Source organism: Hylobates moloch, unplaced genomic scaffold, assembly GCF_009828535.3.
Source record: "Hylobates moloch isolate HMO894 unplaced genomic scaffold, HMol_V3 SCAFFOLD_3, whole genome shotgun sequence".
Taxonomy (NCBI): Eukaryota; Metazoa; Chordata; class Mammalia; order Primates; family Hylobatidae; genus Hylobates; species Hylobates moloch.
Genome location: NW_026652278.1, coordinates 144,013,107 through 144,027,853, shown reverse-complemented (window position 1 = coordinate 144,027,853; position 14,747 = coordinate 144,013,107). Strand labels below are relative to the sequence as shown.

The 14,747-nt window shown below is 35.7% G+C and overlaps 1 protein-coding gene across 8 annotated transcripts in view; it reads right to left on the bottom strand.

Moving 5' to 3' along the window:
- Positions 1 to 13,966: 13,966 nt before the first annotated feature.
- Positions 13,967 to 14,747, bottom strand: part of ARFIP1 (ADP ribosylation factor interacting protein 1) — a 132,507-nt gene continuing 131,726 nt past the window's right edge. For all 8 annotated transcript variants that reach the window (XM_058436831.1, XM_058436834.1, XM_058436829.1 and 5 more), the window contains one exon: positions 13,967 to 14,016. The gene's annotated coding sequence lies outside the window, so the exon portion shown is untranslated. The remainder of the gene's footprint in view (positions 14,017 to 14,747) is intronic.

The window sequence follows — 14,747 nt, the reverse complement described above, 5'->3', positions numbered from 1 at the left end:
TTTTTTACTAACCAAGCCAAACCAAAAGAGCAATGGCTGTCACCTCACACTGCAGTTTGGTAACTAAGGTTCTGCCCTTTTTTTTTTTTCATCGCATCAGCCTGGGTTTGGTTCCTACATCAAGCCCTTTCTGGTTTGGTATTCGTGTTACTTTTGAAATATCAGCAATGTGTCCTAGCTAAGATATGGAAATGAGATTTAAAAGAATTGTTTCTAGGGAGCTTAATGGTTAAAAGTCAGCTTAATTAAAAGCGGACATCCAAGATGTGTTTGTGTGTGTTGTGTCTGTGTGTCTGTATTTTAAAGGCCTTCATGTTTTGTTTTGTTTTTTTTCCCTCCTAAGACCTTGGTTTGTTTGTTTTTAGCAAGTTTTTTTTTTCTTCTCAGTGGACTGAATCTGTTTTTTCATTTGTTTCTGCTGTCTCTCCTTTTTCTTGCCACCCTCTGCTGCATGAGGAACCTAAAATAGTTTCTAACAGCCTGTCAGTTTCTAACAGGCATTCCTTAAAGAAAACAGAGAAGGTGCCAGACTCTCTTTTGGGGAGAAACCTCTGTTTTTCCTTATGGAATCCCAAGAGTGTAAACAGACACGTTCATCTCAGGTCTTAAACTCCTTGTTTTTGTATTATGTTACCTGGTTTCTTCTTCTCCTTCTCCTTCTCCTTCTTCTCCTCCTCCTCCTCCTTCTTCTTCTCCTCTCCTTCTTCTCCTTCTCCTTCTTCTTCTTTTTCACTAAAATAGTTACTATAACAGAGGTTACACTTGGGCGTTTAAAGTAAGGAAGAGTATGGATTAGACACTTAGGGAAATGTCTTTGTTAAAAAAAAAAAAAGGAAGATGCACTGTAAAAGCATCATATGGTCTTAGCCTCAAATAATTCTCTTTTTGGAGACCCAAGATTCAGTGTGGGCTCAGTCAGAGATCAGAGAACCAGTTTAGAACTACCTATCTAAATAAAATTGGTCTTCTTATACAATCCTATGATAGATTTCTATAATTTTATGTTTGATTTGGCATTTGTTTTTAATTTCCCTCTACTTCCATCAGACTTTTTCTCTCTGTACCTTGAGATGTAAATTTAGCTATCTGATTTTTTCACCTAAGAGTTCCTTTAATGTACAAATTTAGGGCTATCTAGCTGACAACTGCCTAGAGTAATAAAATAGGCTACCAAGAAATTGGAAGTCTAAAATAGAAGGAAAAAAAGGTCTTATGAACCTATAAGATCTACTTGTGTCTGCATGTCTAATACATCCATGCATTTATGTGTCATATGTTTCATTGCTAAAAATATATAAGAGGTCTAATTAATTGGCTTAAAGAAAAAAATAGTTGCTTTAAATCAAATACCTTATCAGAAAAAATAGAGACTTTAAGTCAAATGCTATTTCGAGTTCATGTAACTTGAGTAAATCTTTAGTAAATAAGCTGGTTTTAAAGGCATTCATGAACTAGAAATTAGAAATGGCTCCAGAATTGTCAATATATATTATTGTTTAAATTTATTGGTAAAATGATTTCATATTTATCTCTGCTAGATGTCAAAATTTGCCATGAGGGTTATAAAGCTATGAATGCAGCCCAAAGGAAAATTAATCTTTGCTTGTGCAAAATTTGATAAATAAGGCATTTAATATTGTTCAGTTAATGGAAACAGCTAAATTCTGAGTTATTGGCAAAAAGGAAGGAAGGAAGGAAGGAACGAAGGAAGGAAAATATTTACCTAACTGTAAGGTTCTTACTTAGGAAAACCTGAAATTCACAGACTATAAAAATGATTAACTGGGAAATAACATTAAATGATAACTATCACAGTTTTCATAAGTAATCTGGGTAAAATATTAAAAAATTAATTATAATGTGATGAATAAATCCTTGTAAATAAACTTGTCATATAAGTTAGAATCTAAAGTTATATTAAGTTAAATAATGGATACTCATTAAATGTCTGGGTCATTTCCAATTTTTTAAAAATATATATTATAGGAAAATATTTTTTCTAAAAAAGAAATGTGTTCTTATTTAAAGGAAAATAATTTTTGTCTAATTCAAAAGTTATTTAAAGGTTATTTATGAAATAAGGTAAAAATAACCAGTAAATAAAAGCAAGGTAAAGGAAGTTATAAATATAACAGGTATTTTCAGCAAGAAAGGCTAAAAGGAAAATAATTTTATATGAGAAATAATTTTATATGGTAGATTTCTGCCTTAGAATAAAAAGACTGGTTGTTTAAGAAAAAGGGATGTTCAGGACAAACCAGAAAGTCCAAGCATGTCGTGAATGGTCTGTGTAAGTCATAACAAAAGGATTTATGGAAAAAACTTATATATGATCAAGTTATCTATAGTTAAAGGGAAATTATTTATAATGGTCTTTCTAGAGATTGGGTTTTTATTTTTATTTTTTAAAAAAGACACTTATGTACTAAAGAATTGGGTAGAACAATGAAATTTTCTTAAGATATTGATTTTCTTTTAATAAAATTATAAGAGATTTTAATTTTTTTAACCCAAAGTTTAAACTTTTATTGCAGCTCACTGTTTTCAGCTTTCTCTCCTCATTTAAAAGGCCTAAAATGATAACTCTATCCTTCAACTAATTTTCAACTCCCATAAGTTTTATTTCTTTGGGTTCCAACTGTTTGTTGTGGCCTGATGCTAAAAATGTTTTATCTTAAAGGAAATGCTTCCTTCCAACCTAATATTCTGTGCCCTTGGCTTTAAATTGTTTTACAAATCAGAAAATTTTCACTGTGACTCAGGAAACACTTCCGATGTCTAACTAATTCAAGTACCCTTTTCATTAGTTTTGACTTGAAGGTTATCTAAATGGACTCCCCAGAGGGACCAGCACTCACACACACTGCAGAGGGTCTTTTTTCTTCTTTTACCTTTAGGTAACTGGCCTAACAGATTTTATGTTTATCAAAATAATTTTGATATCATTAAGTTTTGCTTTTCTTAGAAAAATTGAAAAAAAAATTTTTAATTAAGCCTATTACATTTACATCTGTGTAACTTTCTATATGTGCTTTTAAAGTCCTTATGCTATTAAGTTACAGGGTTTTGACTCCTTGGTCTAAAAAGGACACCAAGTCCTGCTAAATCTTAAACACTGATAGCAGTTAAAGCCTCATCTTCAGACCCAGTAGAAGATGCCAATCAAAATAAATTGCATTCGTGAGACACAGGGCAAGAAATTAAAGCTATTCAGGGACTATTGCAGAAGAGGCAGGCATGTGAGTAAGGGCTGATTTTGACAGATAAAGTCAGTTCAGTTCTCTATAAATTAACCATTAATGTCAAAGGCACACTAATGCAAGACCAGCATATGAGCCCCTGTGTCAGATTAACAAGGTTTTCTTGGAGCATTAGCTCACTGCTTAATAAAAGGTATAAAGGTTATAAAAGGCTTGTGGAAATTATATCTTATGGTCAAGATGATTAAAATTTTATACGTTGTTTATAAAATTTTGAAAAACAAATTTAATTGGCCTTATGCTGTCTTTATTAGGTCTTAATGTTTGGAAAATTAAGTTTCCTCTCTCCAAGAATAAAGGTTTTAACTTTTTTTTTTGGAATCTTTATCACTTTGGCTAAATGAATGACTTATTTTACAATGGCCTATGATCCTATTTTGTGATATCAAGTGTTTTAAATTCTTTATATTTCACAAACTCTAAAACCAAATTCTAACTTTGGTCCTCATTAATTTTTCTATGTTAGTCCCCTGAAGTCAAAAGAGATGCATTTGGGTTATTTGATATAATAAAATCATGCAAGAAGTATTGTCAAATATGAAACAGTGTTTAACCTTCTTTGGATTAGATTTATATAAATGTGTTATTAGTATGGGTTCCAGAATTGTGTGAAATTCCTGTGATTCTGATATGTCTTAGCATATGCTGTTGCTAGTAATTATGGTTATTATGAAAAGTTGCTGTATGCCACAGAAGTAACCAAATTTCTTTGTCAGTTGTGTCTTTAACTATGATTGTTCTAAGACTTTTGTCATCCACAGTTGTTTTATTTTTATTCTTTTTTAAAGGTGGTTTTATAATCAGCTATAGGACTCTGACAGGTGCTTTTGAATGCAGGTTTCTGATAACTTTGGAGATTGCAACACTAGAATGGAGGAAAACCTCCCAAGACTCTCATGGAGAGCTGAAATGTTCATGAATATCACGCTGAACAGGAGTTAACTGCAGGGCTGAACTAATAGAAGACTGAAATTATCTTTTTATGATTTTTTGCTTAAAACATTGCTGATCCTTTGTTTTTCAGAGCCAAGAAAACTATTGAGATTTTTATAGCTTTTAACAATTAAGTATACTCCTATAAACAAAATTTGGAGCATACTTGCCTCTACCTAATTTCTCCAAAATTTGGAAACTAGTTGTATTCTTAACATATGGCAATAGACTTATTTGCATAAGTTCAATAACAATGTTTTATTTTGTAACAGGACACAATTGGAATCACTGGTTTTGACTGGAATTGCATGCTTTCAGATATAAACAGTCTCCTTTAAGGAATCAAAGTTGACTTATAGGGCCAATAAAAGCCCCTTGGGAAAGCTGGCCTCATACCCTGTCTACACAGCCCTGTGGTAAAGAATGTCACTTTCTGACAGGCCCAGGAGCCAGGTCTTCTTGGGACCTCAAGGTGAGGAATTCACCCAATTAATACAAGTATTTGCAGGCATAGGCTGGGCTTAAGGCATCAAAGTTGAATCTAAGATTCCTTATGGAATAAAGTTCCAGCAAAGCCAATTAAAAAAAAAAAATGGAGCCTATATGGCAAACAATTATCCGTGCTGACTTTATGCAAATAATCCAGCCAAGTATAATAAGACTAAAACTTATTTTGTAAATGAATTTGTCTTTGATGTGTCTTTAGTGAAAATGAGACTGGAGAAATAATTATGTTCCAAAATAAACTATAGTACATCTGTTATTAGATTCTAGTCTTGCCTAATGTTTTTCCCTTTTTATTATTTTCTACAGTTTGAACTGAATTCTAAAATTTTTAATGGCTACAAGTCTCCAAAATAATGTTTTCAATTTTTTTCCTTTCCTTTTGTTCCTATTTTTCCTGATTTGAAATCATTAAAAATTAAGCTGTACTTTCTTAAGCCATGAAAACCGAAACTGTAAGCTTTAGAAGAAAATAACAGCGACCTATTTACATCCATAAACCACTCTTATACCTGCTGCCTACTAATGTACAGACTTTAGAATAATATGGCCTATACTGATTTCCCAAGATCCTCATTTGTTTGTTGTTATTTTCTCCCTTCCTCCCCCTATTTTCTCTTTGTAGGATGTGAGGCTTCACAACCTGCTAAAAATGAGCTTTTCTAATAACATGGGACCTACCCATCTAGGAATGAACCATCTTAGCCATGAGAGATTAGATAAAACCTGAGACCAGAGACTCGTTTTCTTCTAAAATTCTTTCTCTGAAAGATTTTAAAAAGAAAAAGGGGGAAATGTGAAAGGAAAATAAATTTTGAGACCCCCAAATCACTAAGCCAAAGGGAAAAGTCGAGCTGGAAAATGTGTTGTTGTGCAAATCTGCCTCTCATGCTATTCCTAAATGAGATAGCTACAAAGATTAAAAAGCTACAATACCTCCGGCTGGGCGCGGAGGCTCACGCCTGTAATCCCAGCACTTTGGGAGGCCGAGGTGGGCTGATCATGAGGTCAGGAGATCAAGACCATCCTAGCTAACACGATAAAACCCCGTCTCTACTAAAAAATAGAAAAAAATTAGCCGGGCATGGTGGTGGGTGCCTGTAGTTCCAGCTACTCGGGAGGCTGAGGCAGGAGAATGGTGTGAACCTGGGAGGTGGAGCTTGCAGTGAGCCAAGATCACGCCACTGCATTCCAGCCTGGGCAACAGAGCAAGACTCCATCTCAAAAAAAAAAAAAAAAAAAAAAAAAAAAAAAAGCTACATACATCCCTCACATTTGCACACAAGGAAATTCCTTGCAGACAAAGGACAGATAGAACTCAAAGTCATCATCCCTCTGTTCATGTGAGACAAATGCGTATCTGATGGCTTCCTTTGCCCTGTTGTTTCACTAAGCCAAACTAAGGCATGTGACTATTCCTCTACCCAACCTCACACATAAATTGTATATTCAGTAAAAGGCTAACCAGAGACTCAAAAGTATGCAAGCCCCCCCTGCTTCGAGCTGTCTCGCTTTTCTGGACCAAACCAATGTACATGTTACATATATTGGTGTCTCATGTCTCCCTAAAATGTATAAAACCAAGCTGTGCTCTGATCACCTTGGACAAATGTCATCAGGAACTCCTGATGCTGTGTCATGGGTGTGTCCTTAACCTTGGCAAAATAAGCTTCCTAACTGAACTGACACCTGTCTCATATTTTGTGTTTACAATGATTCACAGCCCTTTGTCCTTTGCAGCAGGCTGGGTAGGGGAACCATGAAGAAATCAGAGGGCTAACTCAGAAGGCTGGAGCAGGGACAGAACATAAAGGGAGAAAGGGGCCCATGGAAATTATGACTTATCCTCAGTTTTTTATTGGCATCAAGGTTTTTAACAAAAGTCATATACTATTCTACCTTTAGCCAAAGTTCTTGACATAACCAAGGAAGACACATTTTATGTGTATGTGTGTGTGTTCTCTGTCACAATCAGTCAATTTCTTCTTCATTAGATTGCAAAAATAGATACTATAATAAAGAACTTCCCAGGCCGGGTGCAGTGGCTCATGCATGTAATCCCAGCACTTTGGGAAGCCAGTGGGGGTGGATCGCCTGAGGTCAGGAGTTCAAGACTAGCCTGACCATATGGTGAAACCTTGTCTCTAGTAAAATACAAAAAATTGGCCGGCTGTGGTGGCAGGCAACTTGTAATCCCAGCTACTCAGGATGCTGAGACAGGAGGATTGCTTGAACCCAGGAGGCAGAGGCTGCAGTGAGCCAAGATTGCGCCACTGCACTCCAACCTGGGCAACAGAGAGAGTCTCAAAAAAAATAAAAAGGAACTTCCCTACCAGAATTGCCTTCCAATTCCAGAAAGCCGTGTTTGTAGACTCTGTCTCCCCTGGGTGACCTTGAAACACCCATGCAACCCAGTCCTTGTGTGCCTGCAGTTAGAATCCACACACTTGAACAGGTAGGCTAACTAGTTATTAACTTATTTTCCTTCTAAAAAATGGCAGCAGTTAGACTGGCCTCTAAATCAAAACTAAAGTCATATAAATTGCTAAATGTTCTAGCCAACAATGACCCTAATGACCTAGAAGCTTCAGATGAATTCTGCCACTTCAACTGTCCAAATATATTCTAGTGCTACTAGGTAAAAATGAGTCAAGCATTCTATGTTAGAATGTCTGGTGGGGAAAAAGAAGGTATTAAGATTCAAAGGCTACACAGAAATAATATTGTACTATATTTAAGATTTATGTGAGATTTATATGGCAACATGGATAGGACCATCTTCGCTGACCTAGCTGCCATGGTAGAATGGTAACATGCCCTCTTCCCCACCCAACAAACACACATGCTCAGAATTAAGACATTCCAGTCTGGAGCTGAAGGCTGGCTGCCTCCATCCTCAACCACTAATCGTATGTTCTCCATACTGATCCCTCCCTTCTCCTGACCATTCATTCCTTATGATTTGTATGGACTTTCTCCCCATTAAACCCAAAAGTTTAAGGGCAAGCCTGTCTTATTCAACTTCACATCTTTGTAGTATTTACCTTCAAAGCTCAACAGCAGTTAGTAGTCAACGTATTTTCATATTGCTTGTGATTTTCATCACCAGCAAATGTTGCCAGTGGGCCTCCAGTCATTGAAGGCTAAGTGGCCCAGCACTGCTAATTATCATTATTGAAAACATTGAGTGACCTTTACGTGCAAAGCACGAGGAGGGCTACAAACATGTTCAAAACAGTTCTTGCCCTCAAGAGGCTTCTATGGGCCAGAAGCAAATCTGCTAGATCCAAGCTCTTTGAAGCCTGATCCTCTTCAAGGTGTTAGTGGAATCAGGTGGTGAAAGTCAACGTGGGTAAGCTGACCGGTCATTAAGCAAATACTCATGACCATTTAAACTTACATTTAAAAAATAATCTACTTGATAGTACCAGTAAGTTAAGATATAAGAGTGCATGAAGGGAACAGCCAGGTATCATAAGATTTTAGGTGAACCAAGAAATGTAGACTTATACAGTCCAATTAAGTGAAACCTTTCAGAAGACATGCTGATGTTCTACCCAGAGCAATGTGGCTCAGTGTTGGACTGAAAAACAACTCCAGCTTTGACACGGTTCGGGAAGAAGAGGGATGGATTGAGTCCTTTCTTCAGAAATTTGATAAAGTGATCAGGCAAAGAGGACTGAGAATCAAAGCATGTGGCTTTGATCCTCCACTTCTTTTAGGGCTACACCAAAGAGATGGGGATGCCTGCTTTTAAACAAGACTAAATATGGTCTTGATAAGACAATTACCTGGCTCTGTCATGGCTTGGGCTAAAGCGTTTCCATAAGCTAGGTGTACAGGATTCCAAAGAGGCTACTGTAAGGAAAAACAAAACCATAATAATGAAAAGTCAGCAGACTAGAAATGAAATTGTTGAAGTTAGTTCACTACTAGTGAATGGGAATTCACATGAAAATGAGCTAAAAGAACTAAACAGGCAGAGTTCTTCCTAGAATAAATCAAGGTCAGTGTTGAGGTCACTGGCAAGGAAGTCTGGAGTGGCTTGGACTGAAGCTACTTGTGTTTGGGGAAAAAAAGACTTGTTTTCATTGCTCTAGTCATAAGCATAAATAGTGACTCCAAAAGCTTGAAAACTCGAAGACAGCACAACAGCCTCTTAGTATGTCATTGTATTTTTTTTAAAAGAACAAAGGGGCAAGTTAGGGCCACAGCCTACTATGAAGCTTTAATACTTGCTTTTCCCTTGTGAGTTTAGGCAAGGTCTCTTATTGACACACACAAAATTTGGTCATTAGACATGGCTGTTCATTTGCTATTTCTAACGAATTTTTTTTCCTCATTTTATGGCTGGCTTCACTGGAGAAAAATGCTAACTAAGCTTCACAGAGAAAATATGGTGAACCTTTTCAGAGAAACAAAATTTTGAGAAAAAAGAAATTGTTAGTGCCCACTTCAGGAATCATGTGACCCTCTTCACGGTGTTAGTGGAATCAGGTGGCGAATGAAAGTCAACACAGGCAAGTTGACCAGTCATTCAGCAAATACTCATGACTGTTTAAACTTACATTTTTTTGTTTTTAACTCACTTGATAGTACTAGTGATTATATAGTAACCATTGCCATGGTTAAAACTCAATTCTCCAAACATTGCCTGGGCTTTTTGCTACTTCTGTTATTGATATAAACTAGTCAGAAAATTTTAATCCATAGTATTTTCTTTGTTCTTATCTGAGATGGGGTGGGGGAATAGGAAAAAGAGAATTTGAGAACAATATAAATAAATATCCGTTACTTATTTGAGGAATGCTTTAAAGAGTTCAGCAATTTTATTAATTTTAGAAGTGTGAATTAGGGAAAACATGGCCATCTCATAAAATATATTTTTGGATTGGAAATAACCATTATTAAAAATTACCAGTGTATAAATACTTATTTTTAAGCAGTCTCAAGTTGTTATAGTAAATAAAGCTCTAAGGAGCTTCATTTAAAAAAATCTATAGTAGTACAGAATAGTAGTATATGCTTATTTACAAGAGGGCAAAAAAATTGAGACAGAAAAAAACCATCCTTATTAGGCTAAAAGAAAGTTAGTGTTTTGTTTTTGAATTTAACTTCCCTTGAACTTTCAAATAGCTATTCAGAAAGCATCAATCTGGGGCCAGGAACAGTGGCTCATACCTGTAATCCAGCACTTTGGGAGGCTGAAGCGAGAGGATCGCTTGAGCCCAGGAGTTTGAGCCCAGCCTGGGCAACATGGCGAAACCCGTCTCTACAAAAAATACAAAAATTAGTTGGGCATGGTGGCACATACCTGTAGTAAATATAGCAATTTTTTTGAAAAGCTTCAATTTGGAAATGAGCTGAGGAGAAAAACAAGAGAAAAAGGTCTAGTTTAGTGAATGCATGTTTTCCTATATGGAATCTTTTTTACATAGTCATATCCTAATTTCTGCCTCTTCACTTGTCCTGTACTCTTTACTGACAAACGGCTCAACTTTATGCTTACCTGAATTTCTGTTTCCAAATACAAATCATCTCCCATGCTAGAGGAGAAATTCTAGTATCTGTAGGAGTGGAGCAAGTGGTGCCACTGTCTATACCCAAAAAAGCCTCTGATTGCAACCCTGGTGCAAGAGGAAAGATTTGGTGGGTCCTGCTGCCTTTCTGGACCAAATATCCTTTTTTAAAAAATATTATTAGGAAAAACACTTTTAAAAAGAAAATGTAAAAGACTAGTACCTTGGAACCCCACATATCCACCCACTTCTTTCAGCAATTGCTAACATTTTGCCATATTTACTTTGACATCTTTCTCTCCTTTTTCTCTTCCAGCTTTCTCTCCATATATGTGATTACATATGAATGTATGTATTTTTGCTGAGCCATTTAAAGGTAAACTGCAGACATCATGCCACTTTGGCTTTAAGTAGTTTAGGCATGCATTCCTAATAAAGCTGTTCCCCTATATTACCACAATATAATATCATACCTAAAAAAACATAAGTTCCTACCAGTGTCAAATATACACTCAAGTGACTCAGTTTTTCCTCCAAATGTCTTATATAGCTTGAATTATGATCTCAAATCTTTTGTTTTCTAACAGTATTACTAATTTTTTTTCTTTTGAAAAGAAAAAAAAATTTCACTTTCTTCAAAAAGTGATGGACTTTTTGAAGAGACCAAACCAAGTATGTTGTAGAATGTCTCAGATTCTGGATTTGTCCAATTGATTCTTCTTGGTAACATTTAAATTGTTCCTTAACCCCCTGTATCTTCTGTACACTGCAATTTAAGGTAAAATACTTGATTAGCTGAAGATTGAACAATTCCAGCAGAAATACGTGATACTGTATAATTTATACCTCATTATATCCAAGGCACAATGATTACTATTCATGATTCTAAATTTGATCACAATTTAGGTTGTAAGCACAAATCTCTTCTTATTAATGGTACTTTTTCCCATTTCAAATTGAGCCGTTTGTAGGGTAATACTTTGGTATTATGGAAATAGTCTGTTTTCCATTAATCTCACCTAATGATATTAGCATCCATTGGCCATCCCTGTGTGAATCAATTATTTCAGTCATGGTTGCACCATGGTGATTTCTCTAATTCTGCCATTCTTTCTACTACAGAAAGAATGGCCATTACAGAAGAATGGCCATTTTAAAAACTGGCCACTCTTCTGTAAACATCCTAATGTCTTAGGTAACATCCTGACATTAATTTAGAGTAAGTTTTAAGTGTACTGCCTCTTTTGTAACTCATTCAAATGAAATTGCAGTGCAAGCACTGAATATTTTTCTGCATTTGAATTTTGGATCAAAAAAACAACAAATTTTTATACATGGCTCCTTTGAATTAAGAACTATACAAGGAAGCCTGGCACAGTGGCTCACGCCTGTAATCCCAGCATTTTGGGAAGCCGATGCGGGCGGAATTACGTATATTGAAGGAGTTTGAGGCCAGCCTGACACACATGGTGAAATCCCGTCTCTACTAAACGCACAAAACTTAGCTGGGCCTGAGCAACAGAGTGAGACTCTGTCTCAAAAAAGAAAACTATGCAAGGAGTTGGGGATACAGGGTGAATAAGACAGCCTACCCTGTGCTTTTCTTAACAGCTGAATGTTTAGTCATAATAAGTATATATTCCTCAAAGGAATATATAAGTATATATTCCTCAAAGGAATAATAATTATCTGCCTAAAGCCTTAGGCAGTTTTTATAAAAAGCTTCCTAACGTAGAATCAGAAATCATTGAGGAGGAGAATAACAGTAAAGTAGCATATATAAATAATTTATCTTGAGTACTTTATTCATTATTCTAAGGATTCATAATTTAAAAACTTTTCAGGAAGGCCGGCAAGATTAAAGTTACCTTTCCTCTCACTACTCTATAATGCTTTACACTCATTTGAAAAAAAAAAAGAAAAGTTTTTACAGAGTTTGCTTTTAGTAGAACGTCAATAATCAAAGCTCCAAGATGTAGTGAGATGTATATGGCTAACGTTCTTCTTCCTATGTGCCCTATACCATCTAGGTGTATATTTCACCTGTAAGTTTTTAAATATGAACATATACACCTGTACCAAAGGCAAAGTGATATGAAAGTCTAAGTCATAGAAAGTTACTTTTAAAATCAACAAAATGGTATCCTGTTCCTCTTACATCTTCCTTATGAATCAACAATTCATGCAATCTTTGACAGAGTTTATGGCAAAGCCTAGCTTGGACCCAAACAAACCTGTGGTTTTGGTTCTTGTGGAACAGTTTCCGTTGTTTAAAAAACCCAGAATTCTCAGTTCTGATAGCATACTAATCAGGAGTAGAGTTATGGTGCTCAGACTGGACCTAATTCCCTCATATTTCTAGTCTCCTTTTTCCCTACCAGAGCTGATACCAGACTAACAGTTTTCACTTAACATACATAAACTACTGAGTCAAAATTTATTTCATGAAAACAAAGCTGAACTTTGTAGTTTCCTGTACATTATGATGACCACTTGGCAATTTATTATTAAGGCCCATTTATGCTGCGAAATCTGTTGAACAGGAAACTTTCAAGTGGGAACATAGAACTGAATTTAATGAAAGTCCTCAAAAAAATTGTTTGCATTGACCTATTTTAATAGGTCCTGCTATACTGTAAAAATAGTAAAGGAACTGTGACTTTGGGAAAGCTTTGAAATAATGCAAAATACAACTGGTCTTCTGATCAGAAAACAGCCTACTCACAACTGGATAGTCTTAGCTAATGTAAAAATTTGTAGTCTTAAAGGGGAATTAGATTTTTTGAAATATCTAAATTTGGTTAAAATTGTGATCAGGGCCTGGCATGGTGGCTCACGCCTGTAACGTAATCCCAGCACTTTGGGAAGTGGAGGCGGGCAGATCACCTGAGGTCAGGAGTTTGAGACCAGCCTGACCCACATGAAGAAACCCTGTCTCTAACTAAAAATATAAAATAAGGCGGGCGTGGTGGCACATACCTGTACTCCCAGTTACTTGGGAGGCTGAGAGGCAGAAGAATCGCTTGAACCCGGGAGGCAGAGGTTGCGGTGAGCCAAGATCACACCATTGCACTGCAGCCTGGGCAACAAGAGCGAAACTCCGTCTCAAAAAAAAAAAAAAAAAAATTGAGTGATCAAAGATTTCAGGTAGTTTCAACTCTCCTGAGCAAACTGAAAGGTTAAAAAAGAAAAAAAAAAAAAAAGAACTACTGGCAAAGGATATTTAGGACTATTGCAAATAGGTATTTAAGTAGTACTTCACGAAATTAGCATAAATTATACTTGAATGACTAGCAACTCAGATAATTTACTTTTATTTTTCAAAACTACAGTCATCTCCAGTGAAAACTAAAGAATGGGCACATTTTGAGGTAGCTACATTATTCTTTCAATTAACAGTTCCATGATTAGAAGAAATTTATCTTTAGTTTTTTAAATATACATAATTTTACTTCATATAACACTTTTCAAGCTCACCTGATTTCTTTTGCAGAATACTGCAAGTTAAAGGTCAGTGGATAGAAAGGCAAGCATCTTGCACACTTTGCAATGTACCTAGTATGAAGCCATTTGGGGGGAGATAGATTTTCTTACCCCAATGAGAAGATATTTAATACACATTAAACTTAACTTTAGAAGAAACTTGACACTTTTGACACATTGATTTAATTATGCGGTTGAAATGGCAGGATTTAAAGGGGAATTCAAGTATATAGTTGCAAATACTCATCCAGCATTACATTTGGAGATGGGGGTTGGCTAAGTCAGTTTAACATATTTTGAAGCCTTGATAGTTTCACCTGTTAAAAAAAAAAAAGTGTGTTACATAATGTCTAAGGAATCTTCTAGTTTCACACTCTTATGGGATAAGCTTCAGTAACATTATCAGTGTGTTTTGAATATGGAAAAGATGCTTCTTAAAGCCTAGATTTCAGCTAAATTGCTTTTGCAAACCCAGATAGTTCCTGGACCCTAAGATTTGGAAGCTTTGGGATGAAAAGTTTAATTTCACAGACCAGTTCCTCAGTGCATTATTTTTTCTAGAATAACAACTTCTATTTTAATGAGAGAAAAGCCAGCCATTTTCATCCATTTCCTGCTCTCACACCCGGCATCCCCAAACTCTCCAGCTGGTGATTGTTCAGCCTTTATCTTCCTGTTTTTCTCTTTTATTATTTCATTTTATATATACAGTACTGGCTTAAAAAATATACTAAACAGGTACATGTGTATGCTCTTAGAGGTGTAAATTGGCACAGTCTTTCTTGAAAGCAAACAGGCAATATATTACAAAGTTTTAAAAGTATGTATATACTTTTGAGGGCCCATTTTCACTTCTAGGACTATAACCTAAGGGAGTAAGTACGTAAAATGCAAAGATATAAATGTATGTTATATTAAAGGATATTCAAAATAGAGCTTGCAATATTAAAATCCAAAACTAGAATATCCAACTTCAGAGGTATTGAGTGGTTCCATGCAGTATTTATTCACTTGGGAAGGTACTTAGCTTCTATTACTTGAAATTTTC